The following is a 6,851-nucleotide window of genomic DNA, read 5'->3' on the forward strand; positions in this document are numbered from 1 at the left end:
AGTGGGAAATTTGGGGCTGGGACCAGGCACAAGTGAAAGATTTGGGGCTGGGACCAGAGACAAGTGAAAGATTTGAGGCTGGGACAAGGTAGAGTGGACAATTTGGGGCTGGGACCAGAGACAAGTGAAAGATTTAGGGACAGGACCAGGGAGAGGTCGGAAATTTGGGGCTGGGACCAGGGATAAGTGAAAGATTTGGGGCTGGGGCCAGGGAGACAGGGAAGATTTGGGGCTGGGACAGGAAGGCTGCACTGAGTTCAGCAAGTGTCTGCAGGGGTTGGTTCTTCCAAGCTGTGGGATTTTTGGACCACCAAGCTGGACTGGAGTCAAGTGGAGCACGGGAAAGAGTTAAACTTGTGTTGTCTGGAAAAGAGCCGGGAGGATGGGGCAGGTGCTGGCTATAAATACCTGTACCTGCCTCGGAGGTGGCAGAGCTAATGAAGGGAGGGAATTGTGAGCAGCCCCTCCGAGGAGGGGGGGGGCAGAAGAGGAGGGGGGGCCAGTAGCTGCAGTGGCTCCTTGGGCCCTGGGGAGGGAGGGATAGGGTTTTTAGGGACATGGTTTTTAGGCTAGGCAGGGCTTTAAGGAGAGCCCTCTTAGAGGTGACTGTGCCTGAGTGCTGGCGCTGGTCTCTACAGGGTGGGACAGTTTTATGCTGGTATGCTCAGTTCACCCCCTGAGCCCAGCCCAGCCACAGGCCCTGGGATCATTTTCACAATCCTGGAATGATCCTGGGATCGTTTTCACAATCCTGGAATGATCCTGGGATCATTTTCACGTGAGCATCAGGTACAAAGTGAAGCATCTTCCTTTGGTGGATGTGATACCCTGGGGTAGCGGGTGGTCCCTCTTTGAGCATCCTGGGCTCTGGAGGGATGCTTGAGGATCCAGAGGGATGCTCCAGGCTCCCTGCCTGTGCCTGGCAGTATCTCGGGGGACTCAAGCACCCTCTGCTTGCCTCCCAGAGCCCCTGGCTTGGGTGCAGGATGCTGTTTTTGGGAAGGAGGTGACCCCACCCCTCCAATCCCAAGACCTGCCATGGTGACATCATCTCTCGGGACCGGAGCAAAGAAGACACCTGGGAAATAAGGGATGGTGAAGAGGGAAGGCAAGGGATAATGGGAAGGGAGCAAGGAAGGGAGCAAAGTGTGGGGAGAAAGGAAGGTCTGAGCCTTGCCGAGGTTTATTAAAGTTTAAGAGAACAGAAACCCTGGTTTGCGTGGAGGGGACCGGCTATTTTTAGCGGTGGGTAGGATGTCAGCTCTGAAAATAGCCTGCTACCAGATCCTAATGAAATCCTCTCTTTGGCTCTCACCCGGAGCGAGTTTGGAGGGGGAGGATCGCAGTCACACCCGCAGCCGAGGAGCTCCTGACATTCACAATGACTCGCCTGGTTTTTTCTTATTTATTTATTTAATTATTTTTTTTTCCTTCCCCCTCCGGTTTCTCCTATTCTTCGCCGGCTCTGCCTTACGCCGAGCAGAGGAGTCACCAGCCAAAAAAGTGAATGCGGGGGTGGCGCTGCTTAGCTACGGCCAAATCCCAGCAGCATGTGACCAGATTGGCAATTTAACACGGAGCCCTTCTCCCCGGCACACGCGCGCTCGAGTTAAAGTGACATTGAAAGGGGGACTCGAAGTGCTGGAGGCAAAGAAATTGGGGGGAGCTGCCTCCCCCCATCCCACCCCACCCCACCCCTTCCCTGCCTGGGGAGACAGGTTTGTGTCGTGGGGCTTGGTGGGGACTGGGAAAGGTGGTAAGCAGGTGAGGGAGGATGCTCAGGGCAGGTAGGTGGGCTTGGAAGGGAGCAAGAGGTGGGAGAGCTGGTGGAGCAGATGGTCTGCAGAGAGCTGAGCACCCCCGGGCATCAGCAGGAGAGATCCCAGGTGTACATGGGATACCTGGAGCACGTGGGATACCTGGTGCATGTGGTGGAGCCCAGTCCAAGACTGCTGAGAAGCCTGAAGAAGACCTGGAACAGTGGCCGGTGACTGCTCCCAGGAAAGATCAGGGACCACCCAAGGAGCATCACAGGGATCACAGGGCAGAGAATCCAGGGAAAGAGAAGGCCCTGAAGGCTTGAGGGCAGAAGAGACACTCATGGGAGCATCACATCCTCATCAAAGAAGGGATGAAGGTGTCACACAGGCACAGGTTGGGTGAGGAACACGTCTTGTAGATGCAGGGTGAGACTTGGCCAAAGGACCAGTGCTCTGAGGGCTTTTTTGGCACATTCAGGGTCTGGAAGGTGCAAATCCTTTGTCACTTGATCCCCCAATGGGTGTAGCAGTGGGTTTTGGGTGGGGAAATACACATCACCCCCCCCATGGCACCCCAGCCAGGCCAAAGACAGCCCAATCCTGATGGGAATGAGAAGCCTTCACCTCCATGCCCTTCATCTGCGAGGGATCCAGCTGCAGAGCTCTACCACAGGCACCTTCCAGGGAGCTGGAAAATGGAGTTAACCATTTTCCCATTTTCCAGTGAGGACACGCCTGTATTGACCATCCCCTGGTGTCTCTGTGACTGATGCACCATCTCTTCACCCGCCCTGCACAGGCTCCTCAGAAGCTCAGGGTTGGGGTCTCGCCTTTGGAGTCACATCTTTGCTCTGGTTTCTGTGCTGGGAGGGGGATGTGGCTTTGGGCAGGGGACAAACATGCTTTCTGTGGAAGTGCAGGGAGCCCATCAGTCACGGAATCTCAGAGTGGTTTGGGTTGGAAGGTAATTAAAGATCCTCTAGTTTCAACCCCCTGCAGGGACACCTTCCACTAGCCCAGGCTGCTCCAAGCCCTGTCCAACCTGGCCTTGGACACTTCCAGGGATGGGGCAGCCACAGCTTCTCTGGGCAACCTGTGCCAGGGCCTCCCCACCCTCATGGTGAAGAAGGTGTCCCAGGCTGGGACACCCCAGTGCTTGGCTCTCACTGTACACAAAGGGACATGGAGAGGGAAAAAATCCCAGCTGCCATTCTGTGCCCCTCGGGATGGGTTGAGGTGCCGGGTACCTGCTCACCCTGGGCACTGGATGTTGCCCCCCGAGGCAGCTCCTCCTGCCTGGGCACGGAGCCGGATCCATCTGCATCAATGAGTCAGCAGGACCCACTTAACACCTCCCCAGCAGGATCTGCTCCTCTCTCCCGACAGAATGGGCAGCTCTGGCAGGCTCTGGCAGCCTGTTACGATCTCAGCTCATTAAGGGACGCATCCTGAGCGCTTTATTGATGTTTTATGCTGCCTGGCTCCATCTTCAGAGGGAAACTCTCATTGCAGTCAATGGCTACACCTCCGGGCGCTGCGGGCTGAGCTCGGAGCTCCGGATTCGGCTCCCGGAGAGGCCGGCTCAGCTCCGGCGGCTGTGGAGCTGCATCCCTGCAAACCATGGGGTTTGACTCCAAAGCGGCCAAGAAACGTCTCAGGGCCAGGATCCCGGCAGGGCGTTTTCTTTCCAGGGACTAGGGAATGTTCAGAAGGAAAACACAAGGAAGGGGTTGGGTTTTTTTCCTTACTTAACTCTCTTTCTGCGCAAAGGAGCTGCATGACAGGGAAGGGAAATGATGCTTCCTCTCCCCCGGCGCTGCCGTCTGTTCAGCCGGAGCCCGGTGGGGTGGGTGTACCTGGGCTCCTCCTCCTCCCCGCAGCATGTTGGGAGCCACATGTCCCCCACTTCGGGAACATCACAGTCCTTTGATAAGTTCCCCGGCGCTTGCTGCTGCTTCTAAAAAGCTCGTGGCACTGTCTGGCTTCAAGTGGCTTTTACATAATCCAGACTGTCAGGCTAGATGAGCATCACAGTCCCTTCTGGCCCTAAAATCTGTGAATCTCCGAATTAGAGGGCACCAGCACCTCCTTGTTTCTGGCTGATTGAATCAGGGGAATTGCGTGTTCTCTTTCTCCTCTCCCCTTTTTTCTCTCCCTCCCCTGCATCGTCTTTAACTGGAGGTGAATTACCCTCCCCCTGAGCCCAAGCTTGGCAAATAGCATCAGGACAGATCAGACATCCTGAGCCTTGCTCTGGGATATCCTCCTCTCCACTGCCCACTCCCAGGCCGGCTGTGGGCACAGGCAGGGCTGGAGGTGGTGTGGAAAATGGTGCTGAGCAATCCCGGTTGTTTTAAAATCACAACTAAGTTCTCCAGGTTCCAAATTGAGCTCGCTTGGATTTGTGAGCAAGGTGTGAATCTAAAGAAACACTTTTTGGGAAGAAGAACGAAAGCGAGTGACCCTCCATGATTTTTGGGTTGTTTGGGATGTGCAGGGGGAGTGGAAGGAGAAAAGTGGGGAGGAATTGCTGGTGACCTGTGGGGGTTGCTGGGGATGGGAGTTTCCCAAATACAGGGATCTGCAACAGGAGCTGGGAAGCTGCTGAGCAGGCTCAGCTGGAGTTGGGAACTCCAGGATGTGCTGCTGCCATCTCGATGCCGGTGTGTCCCAGGCAGGAGATGCTCTGACAGCCTCACATATAAGTGGGACACCCAGGACCTGCTTCTCCCCATCCCTTTGGGCAGGACCCCAGGGGGCATTCAAGGGGTTAGAGGTGGCAGATTCCAATTGGGATGAGCAGTGAAACCAATCCAAAAGGTGACCTGAGAGGAGCTGGGATAGCTGCAGGTAGAGGCTGAGGAGGAGCAGAGGCAGCAGAGTGTGGGGCCGAGGGAGGGCTGTTCAGCCCCCCGCTCCCACACACCCTGCACAGGGAGAGAGCACCAGAAACCTGCACGAGTCTCACACCTTCCTCTGCTACAGCTCAGCAGGGGAGAACCACATCCCTCTCCCGACAGCCAATCCCCCTCCGAACCCTGCCAGGTGCTCAGCCCCAGACCCTTCCTTTGGGAGCGAAGTTTCCTGCTTTGCAAACGCCCTCGGGTTCCCAGCCCTCCTCTCGAGCGCTGCTGCGGTCAATAACTCACCAGGAGGCTGCAATTCTCCCTCCGCTTCCCACCCTCCCACTCCTCCCGGGAGCTCCGCATTCATGCCTTTTTGGCCCTCCCTCGGCAGCCAGCGAGGAATAAAGCGGCGCTGGCTGAGCACGACGCGGGCTGCGCTGGGATGCTGGGAGCCAGCGAGGGAAGCCTGAATCACCGGCACCTCAAGGTGGGAGTGAGAGATTTGGGCTGGGAGAAAGGGACGGCATCACACGTGCTCCCCCCAGGAGTCAGGTGCTCCCAGCCAGCTGGCAGTCGCTGGGAATTGGGCAGCTCGGATCCTTTCTGTGCCTTTAAAGACGGAGCTGAGAGCGATGGGGATAAGAGGAGGGGCCGGTGGGAGCGCGGAGGGATGCAGCCTGAAGGCTCTGAGCTGGAGCCGAGGCTGAGGGATGCTGTCAGGGACTGGTTCCTCTTGGAGAAACTCCTGGAGGAGCATCCCTAGTGGGATCCCATGGAGATGGAGAAACCCTCAGCCCAGAAATGACTAAAAATTAATCTGTAAAAGCTCAGCCGGTCACTATGTGGGACAGTGGAGTCACTGGCCCCAGATGGGGAGGATTCCAGTGCTTCTGCTGGCATCAGCTGGGAGGGAGCCCCTGAGGTCCGTGGGATCACCCTGGTTTGTCCCCATCTGTTAGAGCCACAAGCGGCAGAGCTGGATTTGTCATCCTTGTTGCAGGTCCTTCTCTTTCCCTCATTCCCCATCCTGCTCCCACACCCCCAGATCCCGGGGACCTGCCCACCCCAGGGGTCCCGTGCTGCTGGGGACCTGCCTGGGGGCTCAGTGGCTTCAGCTTTGTGCCTTGGAGCAGGTCCTAAGCCCTCTCTGAGCTGGGGTGTTGCTTTGCTCATCCAGTGAATGCTCCCAGGAAGGATGGGTGACCACCCTGGAAGCACTGAGAGGAACGAAGGGAGGGTGGGGGCTCTGGTGGGGCCCATGGGTGATGTCCAGTGTCATCAAGGTGACCCTGTGTATTTGGGACTGGCAAACCAGGTCCAATTTACTTACACATGGGGTTGAGGGGTGTCACAAGGATCCCTGATGCTCCTGAGCCGGGAAAGCAGCAAAGGAGGGAGCATGCAGGGACCCAGGAAAACCTCTGGGGTGGAAGATCCAGGTCCTGCTTGGACCTGGAGTCCAAGCTTTTTGTTTCTGGGACAGTGAGATGTTTATGTGCTGGTTCTGTGGGTTTCAGTACGGAAAACCCCCTTTCCAACCTCTCTGCCCCGAGTACGGGAGCTAATTCAGGTGTTGGTTTGGACTTTTGGGAAATACTGGGAACAGCACCCGGGCACTCTCTGGTGCCTCCTGGGAAGAGGTGAGCCGGGAGAAGGTTGGACTTGATGACCTTAGAGGTCTTTTCCAACCTTTTTGATGATTCTGTGAGGTGACTGCCCCCGTTTCACAGCGATTTATGGATCAAGCCCAAGGTGACAGATCCCGGGAGAGTCGCTCCCGGCCCTTTGCAGCCTTCCCGCGGTGTCACACTGACCCCAACACATCGCGACCGTACCCGTGATGCTGATGCGTGTCCCCAAGGGGAATGCCCTGCTGGGGGGCTGTCCCGGTGGGCACGGGGGGGGACACCGGGCCGGGAGGTGGCGGGGACATCCCACTGGGGGCAGGAGGGGGATGCGGAACCCGGGGCAGACGGAAACGTTTAGGTAGCGGGTGTTCGTGCCGCGGCGGGGCTGGGCGGCAGCGGCGCCTGGGGAGCGCTGCGGGGCTCTGCGGGGCCGCTAATGGGCCGAGTCCATTTCAGCGGGATGACGCCACCTGGGTAAAGCGTTAAGAGCTCCGGGAAGGCAGCGCAGAGCGAGGGGGAGCGCGATGCTCCCGGGCAGCTCCAGGTCCCTCCCTCCTCCCTCCATCCCTCCTCCTCCTCCTCCTCCTCCTCCTCCTCCTTCTCCTCCTCCTCCTCCC

General features: G+C 57.6%; 1 protein-coding gene across 1 annotated transcript in view; it reads left to right on the plus strand.

Annotated features, from left to right (window-relative positions):
* Window positions 1-4,886: 4,886 nt before the first annotated feature.
* Window positions 4,887-6,851, plus strand: part of SPRY3 (sprouty RTK signaling antagonist 3) — a 10,402-nt gene continuing 8,437 nt past the window's right edge. The window contains exon 1 of the mRNA XM_027696122.1: window positions 4,887-5,093. The gene's annotated coding sequence lies outside the window, so the exon portion shown is untranslated. The remainder of the gene's footprint in view (window positions 5,094-6,851) is intronic.

This window comes from Neopelma chrysocephalum, unplaced genomic scaffold, assembly GCF_003984885.1.
Source record: "Neopelma chrysocephalum unplaced genomic scaffold, ASM398488v2 Primary Assembly neopelma1_105, whole genome shotgun sequence".
Lineage (NCBI taxonomy): Eukaryota > Metazoa > Chordata > Aves > Passeriformes > Pipridae > Neopelma > Neopelma chrysocephalum.